The sequence below is a fragment of the Eptesicus fuscus genome, chromosome 10 (assembly GCF_027574615.1).
Source record: "Eptesicus fuscus isolate TK198812 chromosome 10, DD_ASM_mEF_20220401, whole genome shotgun sequence".
Taxonomy (NCBI): domain Eukaryota; kingdom Metazoa; phylum Chordata; class Mammalia; order Chiroptera; family Vespertilionidae; genus Eptesicus; species Eptesicus fuscus.
In genome coordinates this window covers 19,002,014-19,018,528 of record NC_072482.1, presented here as the reverse complement: position 1 = coordinate 19,018,528, position 16,515 = coordinate 19,002,014, and the positions used below count along the sequence as shown (strand labels likewise).

Below are 16,515 nucleotides of genomic sequence, written 5' to 3'. Positions count from 1 at the left end.
TGTACACCAAGGGTGCCTGATTTCATATGCTGTTTATATTCTCTATAGACCAGCAGTCCTGCTTCTAGGGATAAAGATTATCTATATATATGAAAGCCTAAGTGACCGGCTGACTGGAGAACCGTTTGGCCATCTGACTGTCCGACCATCTGATTCTCTGACAGTCCAACTGGTAGCTATGATGCACACTGACCACCAGGGGGCAGATGCTCAACGCAGGAGTGGAAACCACAGGCATGGAAACAGGGAACAGACTGATGAATCTCAGAGGGAAGGGGGTAAGGGGAAGGGCGGGAAGAGATTAACTAAAGATCTTATATGCATACTAGAGGCCTGGTGCACGGATTCGTGCACCGGTGGGGTCCCTCAGCCTGGCCTGCACTCTCTCGCAATTTGGGACCCCTCGGGGGATGTTGGAGAGCTGGTTTTGGCCTGATCCCCGCAGGTCAGGCCGAGGGACCCAACCAGTGCAGACGCTCAATGCAGGAGCGGAAAGTATAAAAGCAATGGAAGTAAAATCACAATGAAAACAATTGATGGGTGTATAATTACCTATGATTTTAGAATTTCTATGTGTCAAAAGACATCATGAACAAATGAAAGGCAAACGACAGTCTAGAAAACTTCTTCTCACCCATTTCAATAGGTGATAATTTCTTAAATGTGTAAAGAGGACTTATAAATTATTTTCAATCAGCAAATATATGTTAAAAAAAAAAAAAAGGAAGCTCAAGCAATAACCAAAGTAACAAACACATACACCTCTTGATGTCAAGTTGACAAATTCTTGTTGAAATCACTGTACTTGATGCTGGTGGTAGTGCAACAATGTGGTGTTGGCCACATATTGTTGGAACCTCTCAGAAAAGTGGAAATGCTAATCCCTTTACTGAAAAACTCTGTCAACTTCAAAAACCTTCAATTTCAATGCTTTTAACCCAATAATTCAACTTTTAGATAAATTTACCTAAGAAAATGACCCGAGACAAGCACCAAGATTTATTTTATGTGAAGACATTTGTTATAGTGTTAGGTGTACTAATAAAAATGTAGAACCACACTAAATATTTAACATGGAGAGGCTTTTAAATTATGGTTTATTTCATATGATAAAATACTATGCAATCCATAAAATCAATATATATATATATATATATATATATATATATATAAACTCACATGAGTATTCAACAATTTCCTGTAATCCTGTGTTTACTAGAAAGCTATATTTCTCATTTGTTGAAAACACTATTTCATCTCTTCTCTAGTCTCCTTCACACACATCCCTTCTACTCATTCTCATTGGAGCCTACCTCTATGCCACACTTCAGGAAAGAAAAAGAAGCCATTAGATAAGAACTCCTTTATTTTCTACCACAAAATCCACCAACCTCACTGCTTCCACAGGCATCTCCTCATTCTTCTCTCCTGTTACATTAAGAAAGTGTTCCTCTTCCTTTCAAAAGCAGGTCTCTCCTCTTGTGTTCTGCTTTGTCCTACTCAGGAATTCTGTATGCTCAGCTTTTCTTCTCTCCTGGGAAATTACTATCTTCCACTTTCTTGGATCATTTCCATCAACCGATAAAGCTACTCTAGTAATGTCCCTTTTATAAAAACAAAAATACTACCTTTTTCATTTCTACTTCATTTTTAAAAATCTCTTGGAATTTTATTTAATTCTTTTAAATATCAGTCTTTTTTTCTTAATCACCTGTTCCCTGGGTTTTATTTCTTCCTTTAGCTCTTTGAAATACTTAAAGACCCTTATTTTAAAGTCCTTGTTAGATTGCTTTGGTTATGCAGGATCACTTAGGTCTTAGGTGGTTATAAAGTTCCCTTTTGTCTGCCCAAGCCCTGTTGTATTACCCAATATTGAATTGGTTTTATGTCTGCGTCTTGGCTCAGGGTTTCACGTTCGACAATGTATGAGTACAAATTTGGATCCTATGCCCATTTGTGGACAAACTCTGGATTCTCATCTCTTATATCTCTACTAATGATTTGGGATAAGCAGTAAGATGCTCTTATGTCAAGGAATGATTTCCTGGTGTATATTTTTAGATTGTGTTTTCTCAGTAGACAATTACCTCTAAAAAAAGCAAAGCCAAACAAGACAGGCTGCATCTGACTCCCTGCACATGGGTCCATATTCATGGTAGAATTGAAGCAATTGTCAAGGATCAGACTCAATTTTGTTGACCCACAATCTTCCTAAAATGGAAAGAAAACCACTTATTTAAGGTTTTGTTTTTCAAAGTGCTATTCCTGGCGCAGTATAGGAAGACCCCACTCCATTCCAACTGGATAAGAATCTGCATTTTAACAAGGTCCTCTGGTAACCTATACGCACTTTGTAGACTAAATTCTAAGAGACCCATGAAAAATAAAAAATTTAAATTTCTTCTTCTATTATAAATAAAAACTGGCTCTCCAACAGTCCTGTTATGGTTAAGGCAAGGATAACAATACCCTTTCTTCTGATCTAAAATATATGAATAAAGATGGGGAGGATGAACTCTAACCTAGTTCTGACTCCAAGAATAAAATAACCTTTTGGTATTGCCATGTTTCATTTAATAATACTCCATTTACTATGGACTTCTATGTTGTCTTTGAAGGTTCCTTACCTCCAGAGGAGTGGCCCATGGGAGCAAATCCTTTTTCCCTCAGGGCTTCATATCTTATTCTTGTTCTTCATATATTTAGAGATGATTATCTATTCTATGGGATATATATTTTTAAAGGGGTAAAATACCATCAATATACAACTAGTCATCTGGGCAAGCAGTGTGTCCTTTTAGAAAGGAATGCAATTCTTAAGGTAAATTATAGCTAAAAATGTTACAAGTGCCACACCATGACAAAAATATAGTTGAGTCTTCTCATGGGAAGGAAACTTGGTGACTGAGTCCTTCCAATGTTTTCCTTTAAAAGAGAAAAAGGCGAAATGTTTCAAAATCTTAAATAAGAGAAAAAGCACTTTCTTTAAATTCAAATGTATTTCAAGCATATATTATTAAAACCTGTGAAAAATTCATGCATTAAGATTTTTAACTTTAGGATCCCACTGGCCTATAATGCAATAATATGAATAATAATGAATGACTACATTTACTGAAGTTACATTAAGTACTTAATATGGGTATCATGCTTGATTCTCACCTGTGAGGTAGGCACTATTTTTTTCATCATTATGCAGAATAGAACGCAGAGGTCAGGAGACTAACTTGTCTCTCTGTTGGAAAGGAGTAAGGATGAAATCTGAACCTAGGCAGTGTGGTTTCAGAAGTCTGGATTGGAACTCCTGTGTCACACCAGAGAGCTTTTTTTGTTGTTGTTTTTAGGGGCTACACACTAGGACAGTATTCCCCAGACTTGCCTATAAGCATGACCCTAGGGGACTTATTCAAAATATCCGTTCTCAGGTCCCTCCCTTGGGGTGGATTCCAGTCATCTGTAAAATTAGGAGGCTTCTTGGGTAATTCTTACCAGGAATAATAGGGGAAAAAATGCTTTAAGACAGGAGTGGGGAAAGTCCAGCTCACAGGCCGTATAAGGCCCACGGAATCATTTGGTGTGGCTCTGCCAAGGCACTTGGGGTGAGTTAATTAAATGTTTGACTAAATATAGTAGGCTAATTGTTAAGATGATAATTTCATATGGCCCATGAAAGATGTTATAAATATCCAAATGGCCCTTGGCAGAAAAAAGGTTCCCCACCCCTGCTTTAAGAGGTATTGAAAAAATGCAAGGATATGGTCTTCCTGTGTAGGTTAGAATAAACTAAAATCAAGATCTTTATGTTTTTCATAGTAGAAGGAGGTAAGGAAGCTCAGGAGACCTAAGAGGAAGAGTTTTCTGAGATTTTGGAAGGAAGAAAAGCATATATAACTAAAATAATCGTTATGTAATTAAAATATTAGAGATAGTTTGGAAATAAAGGGGAGCCTAGTTGCTGTCATTGTAACGTCTTCTGTAACTATGATTTCATATCTACCAAGTGTTGGAGAGTGGAAATTTTTGAGCACTACTGAGGCCGTGGACTATGCCCCAGATAGAGTTGTCAGTGCTGACACTAAGCCAGGCCTTGAGATAGGGATTCATGGCCCCTTCCCAGCACGTAGGCCTTCTTTCATAGAACACTGTCAGCTTTCTGAAGAACAGGATGACCCTGTGAATAACATGGTCGTCATTGGCATGATCCTGACGTTGCTTGGGAAAAACTGTTTTGTCTTGGGTTACTTGTTCTGCAAAAACCAGATGTGGTTAATGTGCTTAAAAGCGGTCCTACACAAAGGGTCGCTGCTGCTCTCTAGTCTCCCTGCGTGGAGAATGGCAGAGCAGTCGCCGGGTCGCCCAGCCGCCCGGCTAATAAAGGCTCCCTAAATTTTAATTTGGTCTGGGCTCCAGTGGTCATTCACTCGCATCCGCTCCACAACACCAAGAACTTTGGCACTGATCATAATTAGGGCAGGGGTGTTTTATATATGGATATTCATGGGGTTAATCTGTTGTCTAAATTGTCAAGTAGAATATTCTTTTTTTTCCATGATATTCTGTAAAATAAGTCATTATATAAAAATCAGGGATTATGGATTTTAAAATATTCTGTACCTCATAAAAAAGCAAATAATCCTATGTCAATAACTTAAAATATTCCTGTAATTCAAATGTACTTTCTACACAGAAAAAAAAAATCAGTATTGCTCCAGGTTTTACATATATGGCTAACCACATAGCTCAAGGTGAGAATTTTTTTTTTTTTTGAGGAGTCAAAATTTGAAACAGAATGTCATCATTAAGCAATCCAAAATCCCAAAAGGTGGAACACTGGGCTCTTGAGAGAGTTAATAACATAAAAATAAGCAAAAAAAAAAAAAAAAAAAAAAGCGAGACTTTTGTAGATTATGAGAAACTAAACAGATAGAATGACTTGCATTATTCTAATGTAGGTTGGATCCTGGTTCTGGTCAAAAGAAAACAGTTATAAAAAAAATTTAGAGAATTGGAGAAATTTAAATATGGACTAAATATTAAGTGTTATTATATAACAGTTACTGATTCTTAGGTTATAGTACTTTTATGCTTTTTCTTGTTTTTAGAAGATGTGTACTAAAATATTTAATGATAAAGTGCGATGATGTTGCAACTTTCAAATGGTACAGTATAAGAAGAGGGAGAGAAATTATGGTGAAGTATTCTACCAATGATACTGCTTCCTACTGAAAGGAAAAATAATTCTTTAGAGATATGGGTGATTCTACATCTGGGATAGAAATTTACAAGATAATCCTCAATATTTATTGTGGCAGATATCAAGAAAACTATCAGTCTTTTTCAGAAAAAAGACTCAGGAGACGCCTTGAAAGGCTTCCACTGGCCAAACATGGGGCAATTTGAGCATCAATAAAGATAAAATCTTTCATAGATTTAAACACGTCAAGTATGTTTAAATCCATGAGTTCCTAGAATACATTAAAAAATAATTGGTCATCATTAGAGGGTGGAGAGTTTTGAAAGTTGATAAACAGATGATAGAATTGAGCATTTATTTTGCCTTTTCTATACAAGTAAATGGTAGATGATAGATGGGGCCATTTCTCTTTATGGAAGTACATTACCTAATAAATGAGGAATAAATGATAAAATTTAAATATCAACATTTTGTAACCCCTAATGAATTAATGGGTCTAAATATTGCACATTAATAGTTGCTAACATCATAAAAAAAGAGACAACTAGATATTACAAGCCCCCTAATGGAGGGAATATCCTTACCAAAGATATCATTCTTAAATATCATCAAACTTTTAGGTCTAACTAAAGATTTATAAGAAATCAGGGGAACACATTTAAAAAATAAGTTTCACAGGATGCAATCAGAAAAATCCAGACTTAGAAAATTTATAGAATAAGTACCTAATTTTGTTAATAAGTATAATCCTATATAATAAAAGCCTAATATGCTAAGTGTCCAGTCGTCCGGTCATCCATTCAACTAATCAAAGTGTAATATGCTGATGATATGCTAAGGACACTCAACCACTCGCTATGACGTGCACTGACCACCAGGGGGCAGACGCTCCAACCGGTAGGTTAGCTTGCTGCTGGGGTCTGGCAGAACGGAACTGAGCGGGATGGGCTGGACACACCCTGAAGCCCTCCCACGCTCATCCCTCCCTGGCTGGCCAGCCTCCCGCTCCCCTCCCCCACTCCAATTGTGCACCAGTGGGGTCCCTTGGCCTGGCCTGCACCCTCTCACAATCCGGGACCCCTCGGGGGATGTCTGAGAACCAGTTTTGGCCTGATCTCACTCAACACAGGAGCTGCCCACTGGTGGTCAGTGCACTTCCACAGGGGGAGTGCCGCTCAGCCAGAAGCTGGGCTCATGGCTGGCTGGCGAGTGCAGTGGTGGTGGTGGAAGTCTCTCCTGCCTCCGCAGCAGCGCTAAGGATGTCTGACTGCCATGCGGAGCAGGCCTAAGCCGTCAATTGGACATCCTCCAAGAGTTCCAGGACTGCAAGAGAGCACAGGCCAGGCTGAGGGGACCCCCCCCTCTCCCCCCCCGCCCCCCCGCACTCCAGAGTGCATGAATTTCGTGCATCAGGCCTCTAGTGAAATGTAAATGAGATGAAGAAGGAAAGCTATACATTAAAGGAGATTTATGTTACTTAATTGCTATTTGTGGGCCATATTTGAATCCTGATTCAAACAAACATAACATGATGGGACATTGAGCATTAACTGGATATTTGTAAGTATTAAGACATTACTATTTTTAGGTATTGTAATATTTTGTGGTTATTTTAAAATTGAGCAGAATTTTTATCTTTTAGAAGGACATATTAAAATAACTACAGATTAAGTAATGCAGTGGCCATACCAATAGGGAGAGGGAGTAGAAGTAGATGAAACAAGACTCACCATAAGTAGATAATATTTGAATCTAGGTGATGCACAAATTTTCTTTTTAAAATATAATTTTTATTGATATCCTGTCTGTTTTTATATTGAGCAATTAAGATTTACCTTGGAATGAGAAAGTAAAAATCTTCCTGCCATTGGCTTGGCCAAGAGAACAGGCACAGATTAAGCTAGCTGCAATGTTAACTAGAGGCGATTTTTTTCCCAAGGATATGCTGTAGGAATTGCTCAGTAGGGAGAAAAAAAAGAGGAAGTTGTTACTATCATTATCTGCATTTTACAGATAGGGAAATTCAGACAGAGGGGATAAAGTGAGTAGCCCAAGGTCACACACTATGGCTTGAGGTCAAGATAAAGTTCCACATCCAGGTACTCTGGGTTCAAGGCCCTGTGCTTAGCCACCATGACATATATCCCTGGGCTGAGATTTCCACCGGGGTGTTGTGATCTAGCATGATTGGCAAAGTTTTATTCATACGTAATTTACAAGAAACTTCATGGCTTATTTGATGCGTGCAGATTCAAATTAGGTCTCGGCAAAGAAAAAAAGAACAAATGACAGTGTGAACGAAAGAAGCCACCTGCTAACCTGACAAGCTCAGGGGAGGCCTGTGTGGCAGTCTTGAAAACTCAGAGACCTAAAATAACCACAAAAGATGGTCTGAAAATTAAATATTTAACTACAAACAGGTTATAGTGGGCAGTCATGTCCTAGGCCGATATTTTCCCTGACAAAGATCAACTTAGATCTTCTTTCCTGAGCCCATTTGCCTTTTTGTCTCTAAGATAACATATCTGTGAGATGTCTGGGTAACTTGTAACTTCCTTCTTTTGCTGGAGCCCCTGGGGCACAACCAAATGTGGTGGGCTCCAGGACAGATACTTCAAATTCCTTCATTATCATGTTAATTGTTCCTGTACCCACCTAAGTATGTGTCCATCATTTTACTTTTTATCCAATCCCAGGGGTTTCCCACCGTTTGACTTTATCCCACCTCCTTAATCCATCACCAATGAATTTCATGTAGCCGACCTATGTCCCTCCTTTGATGGCAATGTATAAATACAGATGTAACCCACCATTCTTCGGAGCATTATCTCAATTCATTGAGGTTCTGCTTCCCGGCATATGTCGACAGTTTGGCTCAAATAAACTCACTAAAATTCTTTACAGGTTTCAATGTTGTTGTTTTTTTGTTAACAACAGTAACACCAATGGCTTATGCCTCTAGATTCCCACTACGTGTGAGTTGAAACTGTTTGGGCAAATGGAAACATTTAGGAATGATCACCGTTCTTCCAAGTGGACATAAGACTAAATTTTGGAGATGAAAGGGATGGGTAATCATGTTATTGTTCCCTTCATCCATATGCAAAATAGCGAATGAAAATACTTCCTTTTAGTGGTTGAGAAATGCTCTCTGTTTCTAAGAAGTGAGGACTGAGAAAATATCTTCCCACTGCATTGGCTGTAGTAAAATTTTTGCTATCTTCAAGCCACATAACTGACTCATAAGAATGAATATGAAAAGAACCCCAGCATGTTAAAAATCTTCCCTATGCTAATGTGCTTGGATATGAGAAACACATTGATTACATCTGTAAAACAGAAAAGAAAGGAAACTGCACCCTCCAGGATGCAGCAGGGAGAATTTAATAAGCTGCCTTAAATCACTCAACCTACAACACAGCTAAAATGTTAATTAAGCAACTTTTTTTTTTTTTTTTTAATCCTCACCTCTGCTCTGCTGGCTTTAGTAAAAGCCCGGCTGCCAGCATAACTCTCTACAGGTACCTCTAATTCTGTTTGAAGTTGGTGATCTGGGCTTGGCTCATCACATTCACAGTAGATTTACCTGAAAGATCAATAAAAGCATGTTCAAAGCTAGATTGGCTTCATAGAGCTCAGGATTTTTATTAATTCATATAAACTTCCTAAAACTTTCACCGCAAAGAAAAAAGAAGGAAACTTGAGAATATTCACATCGCAAGAAATTGAATTGGTACCATGGAGTTTCAGAACTGGTTGGGAGCCTCTGAATCCCCTCACGTGTCAGAATTTGTGGAAGCAACAAATGCTGAGTCTTTCTTAAATCTTCTAGGAGGTGTTAGAATCCTCAATCACATCAAAAAGTGTCTGATAAGTGCCAACCTCTTTGTCCTGAATACTGTACAAGGTTAAAGACATGGATTTGCCCTTGGTGAACAGATGCCACTGACCTCAGCAAACTATGTGTACCTAAGTGTTGGCTACATAATGTACGCATTCTATGGAAGAGTTGGAGAGAGTCTAGCTAAGAAGTTGAACCAGTTGAAGGAGGTCTGTGGGTTCCCTGTGGACAATTAGAAGAAGCTGGGTCCTTGGACCTGGAAAAAGAAGGTGAGAAAAATAAAGCATGCATTTTGGAGCCAAATACAACCCTGGCCCTCAGTTTCTGTATCTTTGTCCAGAATAAGATAAACTGTGTGATTTACATGAAGAATCTAGTTTCTCATTTGTAGAATTAAGGGTTTTGAAGGACTATTTTGAAATAATCCCTCCTGGATGATGATTATATATTTTTAAAGGGATGGTGATAGAAGGGGAGATATGTGTTACATGTTCTGAGTTTGGAGAAATAGTGGCACATTTACAGGTTAGTGTCCAATGCAACTGCTCCTGGCAAGTTAATAAAAACAGGGAGTTCCTGCCACAGGGCATGGGGTGGAATAATTAATTTGCAATTTGACTAGCATGTGTCACTTACTGGAAAAGTGATTTTATGTACAGACAATTGTTATTTTCTCTCTGTTGGGAGAGGTAATACTCTTGCTTTTTCAAATTGAAAATTTTTTTTAAGACTGTATGGTTTGACTAAGATTGTAAAATTAGGGCCTAGAAACTCATCAACCAGCAGAGAGGCTTTGATCTTTAAAATGCTGGAATTATCTTTAATCAGAGGAGATTTAAATGGGCTAAATGGTGGGATTAAGGCAAAATTATCATCATTTTGTGCACTAAAATGTTAATTCTTTTTCTACTAATGCAAATAATTCTCTAAGAACTCACTTTTCTTTTTTAATTAAATGTTCTCTTGCTTTGTGACTGGATTATTTTGTAAGTTATTTTATCCTCTTAGCACAGCTTTAGTATCAGTATCAACAACTGTGAAATATAAATGCTGCCCTAATATTTTACTATACTCACGTATGTTTTAACTCTTCTCTCCCATAAAGTACTGCCTGTCATTTATATGAGGAAGTATTATCAACTGTTTTTTCCTGTAGAGAAACATCTTCATATCTGAGGATGGATTTTACCTTTTATTCTCGGAACCCCTTCCAGGGCACTCTATGAAAGATTGATTTGAAATTTATTTTTTACATATATTTAAAAATTGTAAAAAAAACTCCAGTATGTACATTCAACATTGCCATATAAAATATTTGACTACCAATACGTTTGAGTCACCAAATTAACTAATTTTGTGCTGCTTGTGGAAATTAGAGCCTTCGGATATATGCATATATCTAGACATCTTCTAAATGTATCAGTAATAATTTATTCACTAATCAAATATTCACTGACTGGGTTTCATTAGGTTTTAGAGAAGCTGTGTGTGTGTTGGTGTTCCTATTTGCAGGGTAGTGTTGGTTTGAAAACTGGCGCTGTCCAGAAGACCAGGAGAGAAACGAGGGAGAGTCATATTGCTCCAGAATGGTAGGAGGCAGGAAGCTTATCTTTGACAGTTGCATGAGGTGTAGATCTCCACACCCAGCCCCCAAATCTTAAAGTTTATAGAGTCAGATATATCAACCGTCCAGATGGTCTCAGCAACATATTATGATCTCAAATCTGTGTCCCTGGGGTAGCTTCTAGGGCAGGGAAGCAAGTGAAATTCACATTCTAAGATAAGAAAGGAAGGGGGTGGGAGCCTTAGATTGCTGGGGTCCAGCTCTCAGGTCAACTGGTGATCAAGTCCTCTTGATGACCTCCTTCAACAGGTAAGACACTTTCATTGTCCATTTACTTATTTAATTTATTCTTTTAATCTAATGCTGCTATTCATGTATCAAGTGACAAACATTTCATTAATTCATTATTAATTCATTCATATATTCATTAGATACTTATTGAGAAACATTTTTTGTGTCAGGTTCTGGAATTGTAATAATGTACAAAATAGTGTCCCTACTCTTATACTCTTATAGAACTTACAGCTAGTGTGACTTAAATAAGCAGACAAATAAGCAAGTGATTACATGTTGAGGAATCCTATATAATAAAAGCCAATATGCTAAGAGTTTGACCATTTGTTCAATCTTTTGTTTGACTGTTCGACCAGTTGCTATGATGCACACTGACCGCCAGGGGGCAGACACTCCGACTGGTAGGTTAGCTTGCTATTGGGGTCCAGCCGATCAGGACTGAACGAGACGGGTCGGACACATCCTGGAGCCCTCCCATGGTCCCTCCCTGGCTGGCCAACCTCCCGCAGCCCCTCCCCAGCTGGCCCCAATCAGTCCTTATTGGGACTGGGCGAGACGGGCCGGACACCCCCTGGAAAAATCCATGTACCAGGCTGGTTTCAGCCAATCCCCGCAGGCCAGGCCGAGGGACTCCATCAGTGCACAATGCACTGATCCTCTAGTGCTTGCTATAAAAGAAATATATTAGAGTGTTAGGAGAGTAAAATGAGCAACTTAACTTAGAATGGAGGGCCAGGGAAAGTTCTCTTTATAAAGGGGAGTTACGATTGGAAGATGGAGGTTGATAAAGACTTCTGTAGGTAAGAGCAGCCCCTACACAGAGGCTCTGAGAGGGACAGCTTTTGGACCACTGGAGGACGTAAAGAAGGCCAGCATAGCTGAGCAAATTAGGTGAGGGCGAGAGTGGAACAAGACAAGGTCAAGAGGCAGGTATGGCTTGACCACTAAACGTCTCAAAGGCAATGACAAGCAGCTAGATGTGAGCCAAGATCAATGAGAATGTATTTAGGAGTTAGAGTAAGAGGGGGATAGTATACTAGTATTCAAAGATGACTGTAGTAGTTATGGGGAATAGATTGGAAGTGGACAAAAACAGTCTTATGTAGACCTGTTATGAGGCTGGTAAGAGTCCAGATTAATGGTGAAGTAGACCAGGATGGTGGTAGTGGAAGTGAAGAGAACTGAGCGAGTTAAGATTAGTTTGAGTATCTTGCTCTGGAGCTTCATGTATCTTATGGGAGATGAAGGTATTTTTACAAATAAAAATTACTAGATTTTTTTTTTTAAGTTAAAACAGTGTCTACCTTGTAAATATTTAGTGTCACTTGGATAAAGTTAAAGTTCACACATATTGAGGGTTGTTTCTTTCTGAGGGAAACTTCCTTTTCTGGCTTCTTGATCTTTGACCTTCTCTAATACTCTGATTGTCCTTGAGCCTCCCTGCCCCATTCAAGGCTATTACTTCTGCATCACTGTGGAGTTTAAGGTTCTGCCAGGCTTACCCACCTAAGCAGCTCCCTCATTTATTTGTGTGTTGTTGTTTTTAATTTATCTTTAATGTTGAAAGTATTACAGATGGTTTCTTACCCCTCCCCCCCATTGGCCCCTGCCACCCTATACCTTCTTCACTCCCCCTTCCAGGCCTTCACCACACTTTTGTCTGTGTCCATGGGTTATGCATATAACTTCTTTGGTTAATCATGAAGCCCCCTTCCCCACCTCCACCTTCCCTCTGAGATTCATCAGTCTGTTCTATACTTCTATGTCTCTGTATCTATTTTGTTCATCGGTTTATTTTGCTCATTAGATTCCACATATGAGTGAGAGCATGTGATACTTGTCTTTATCTGACTGGCTTATTTTGCTTAGCATACTACCTCATTTCATTGTAACTCACCACCTGCTGCCACGTTGACTATAGCATCATGCCCAATGCCTGCCTTCTCAAAGATGTTTGCTGTCTTTCCTAAGAAATGCCCAAGGAAGTAGGGCACTGTCACTCATGATCTCCGGTTTTCCTCAGATGCACTTGGATGTTTTCACATTCCTAAGGTCCACTCCCTTTGTGGGTGCCCATGACTGATCTCTTATCTAAGCTTTCTTCAGTCTCCTTTTCATATCTCCACTGGAATAGAACGGCTCTATTATCCTCTGACTCTACTCCTTAACAGTTATCCTACCAGTTCTATGATAGTTTTGTGTGTATTTTTTAAAGAAACTGCCAAACTCGCTGAAACCGGTTTGGCTCAGTGGATAGAGCTTCGGCCTGCGGACTGAAAGGTCCCAGGTTCAATTCCGGTCAAGGGCATGTACCTTGGTTGCAGGCACATCCCCAGTAGGGGTTGTGCAGGAGGCAGCTGATTGATGTTTCTCTCTCATCGATGTTTCTAACTCTCTATTCCTCTCCCTTTCTCTCTAAAAAAATCAATTATATATATATATATATATATATATATATATATAAATTATATATAAAAACATCTATATAAAATTATATATAAAAAATTATATATAAAAAAAAATTATATATAAAAACTATAAAAAATAAAAACAATATATATATATAAAATTATATATATATATAAATATATAAAATATATATATATAAAATTATAATTATAAAATATATATATATAAAATTATATATATATAAAATTATATATATATAAAATTATATATATATAAAATTATATATATATAAAATTTATATATAAAATTATAAATATATAAAATATATATATATAAATATATATATATATATATATATATATATATAAAAGAAACTGCCAAACTAGTTTCCAGAAACTTTCACAATTGAAATGTATCATTTTACATTCCCACTAGGAAAGTATTCTACTGTGATCCTCCTCTGATGGTGGCAACTCTGGATAATTTTATAAAAATGGGGTTCTGCTCTAAGTTGCTCAGTAACTAGTTATAAGGTATTACTTCAATAAAGCCACCTTCCCCAACTCCAGTTGTCCTTACTTACCTAATGGATATGAAGAGAACTAGTCATTTGAGTTTGTGAGTGTGCAATAAGATGGTATATCTAAAATATAAACTGCTTGGAAAAAACTCTCACGTTTAAATGGGATTTTATGGCTCAAAAAGCTTTTGAGAGTTTATTTCAATTAAAGTGAAAGAATAATATACAATTTAAAAGTGTATATGTATTTTTATCTTTATGAGTTCTGCAACATGAATATCCTCAGAAATGGCCAAAATCTAACATAAGAATGAAAATTATGCCAAAATATCTCATAATTTGCTCCATGTATATATATATTTTGCTACATATATTTTAAATAAACTATTTATTTTGAGGTAACTGTAGGCTGACATGCAGTTGTAAAAAAATAATACAGAGACATTTCATATGCCTTTGCCCAATTTACCCCTATGGTCACATCTTGTAAAACTATAGTACAACTTCATAAATAATGTATTGACATTAATACAGTCATGATGCAGAACATTTCCATCACCACAATAATCCACCACATTGTTCTTTTATGGTTAGACCTAGTGTCCCCCAACCAACCCACTCCTCGTCCTTAACCCCTGGCAAACACTAATCTGTCAACTTGTCTATAATTTTGTAATTTCATAAATCTTATATAAATGGAATTATATAATATGCAACCCTTTGGGACTGTTTTGTTTTCCTCAGTATAATTCTCTAGATAGTCATCTAAGTTGTTTCACATTTCACTAATTTGTTTTTTGTTGCAGAATAATATTCCATGATATGGATACACCACAGTTTTTTAGCCATCAAACCAGAGTAAATGCCCAGGAGTGCAATTGCTAGGTTGTGTGGTAGCTACACGTTTAATTCTATGTTTTTCCAAATGACTATCAAACTGTTTTCCAGAGAAGCTGTATTATTTTAATTCTCACCAGCAATTTATGGTAGATCTGGTTTATTTGTATTCTCACCAGCATTTGATGTTGTCACTATTTTTTATTTTAGCCAATCTGATAGGTGTGTAGTGATGTTTCATATGTTTTAAATTTGTATTTCCCTAACAGGTAATGAAAATGAATGTCTGTATAAGGTATAAAGAAAACACAGAGATCTCTCTACCTTGTCTTTTTTTTTTTTTTTTGAGGGGGCGGGGTGCTGAGATTCCTAGCTTGCTTGCCTTCTCTTCTTCTTCCCACCTTTCAGAGTCTTATGTTTGTTTTAAATTGAATGTTCAGGGTTTTTAGTTGTTATTGAGTAGGAGGTATAGGAACAGTATGCTAGTATCTACGCCACCTTCCCAGAAGGAGAAGTTCAATCTTTTTTTTTTTTTTAAAGAAAGAAAACATTGACATTTGGAATCTTTCTATGAATCCTCCCTGGTCCCATTCCCCTCTCTTTCACTGGTCTTCACTTTTTATTTATTTATGTATTTTTGTACATGTACTTATACTGTGGCAATTTTTTAACTTGATTTATTTGCTCAAAAATATTTCTTGAAATTTATCTGTTAACACACAGAGTCTAAGTTCATTCAGATTGGTGGCTGCTTGGTGTTTGGGTGGCAGAATAGGAAATTGTTCAATGCGGAGTTGATGCAGGCACACCAGCAAAGTGGGTTATGAATGTGCCTTCTTTTGTGGTCAGGAAATAGCTTTGATGTTAATGAGCAGGCAGTGATGAGAGAAGGAGAAGCTTTGCCAGGTAGATCTTGGAGTGAGGCCTGCATAGTGTCCCAGGACTGCATTGTCAAGCAGCCCCATAGCAACGCCACCACTGGGTTATGGCTTGGGCAGGTAGAACAATCAGCACATCTTCCCTGGCCTCATGAAGTCTTCTATGTGTGGGTTAAAAGCCCCTTCAAGCCCAGCCACTGTTGCTCAGTGTTTGAGGGTCAACCTATAAGCCAGGAGGTTATAGTTTGATTCCCAGTCAGGGCACATGACTGGGTTGAGGGCTTGGTCCCCATTGGTGGCATGCAGGAGGCAGCCAATCAATGATTCTCTCTCATCATTGATGTTTCTATCTCTCTCTCCCTCTCCCTTCCTCTCTGAAATAAAAATATATTTTAAAAATATATAAAAAAATTAAATGTCTCTGCAAATGTATGTACTGAGGGTTGGAGGAAGGCACAGAATTTTCTCGCTAGGGGGTCTCACCAATTGACTGTTACAGGGAGGCAGAGCTTAGCCCCCAGTCCAAATGTCCCAAACTGTAATGACTCCTTTATGAAACTATTGACATGTGCTTCCGTAAGAGTGTTTGGGAAGTAGGAATTACAAATATATTTAACTAGCCTAAATGCCAATTATTATGAATTCTTTTATTTTATTGGCTCTTTCTTGATGGCCTGGAGGCCAGTTCTGACTGAACTATAAGATGCTGAGATACTCCTGGTCTTCTAGGAAATACATTTAATGTGACATTTAAAGACTGCTGAGGTCTGGCTTGTATATGTCTCAACAAATTAAAATCAAACAATAATTATAGGGCTTTGGTCTATATAGAATTCCAATCAGACTTGAAGCTAATGAACTATTTGTAAAAATTCTGTGTTGAAGTTCTCTTCACAAATGAGAGTTGAATTTCTTTATGTCTGAGGCTTATGCCCAGATCTCTTTAATATCTTAAGCATCCTGATTTTGTATGAGAAA

General features: G+C 37.7%; 1 long non-coding RNA gene across 1 annotated transcript in view; it reads right to left on the bottom strand.

Annotated features, from left to right (window-relative positions):
• Positions 1-2,855: 2,855 nt before the first annotated feature.
• Positions 2,856-16,515, bottom strand: part of LOC114228345 (uncharacterized) — a 33,833-nt gene continuing 20,173 nt past the window's right edge. Inside the window, exons 2-3 of the long non-coding RNA XR_008557274.1 lie at positions 8,663-8,780; positions 2,856-2,925 (exon numbers count right to left, since the gene is read on the bottom strand). This is a non-coding gene — a long non-coding RNA (uncharacterized LOC114228345). The remainder of the gene's footprint in view (positions 2,926-8,662; positions 8,781-16,515) is intronic.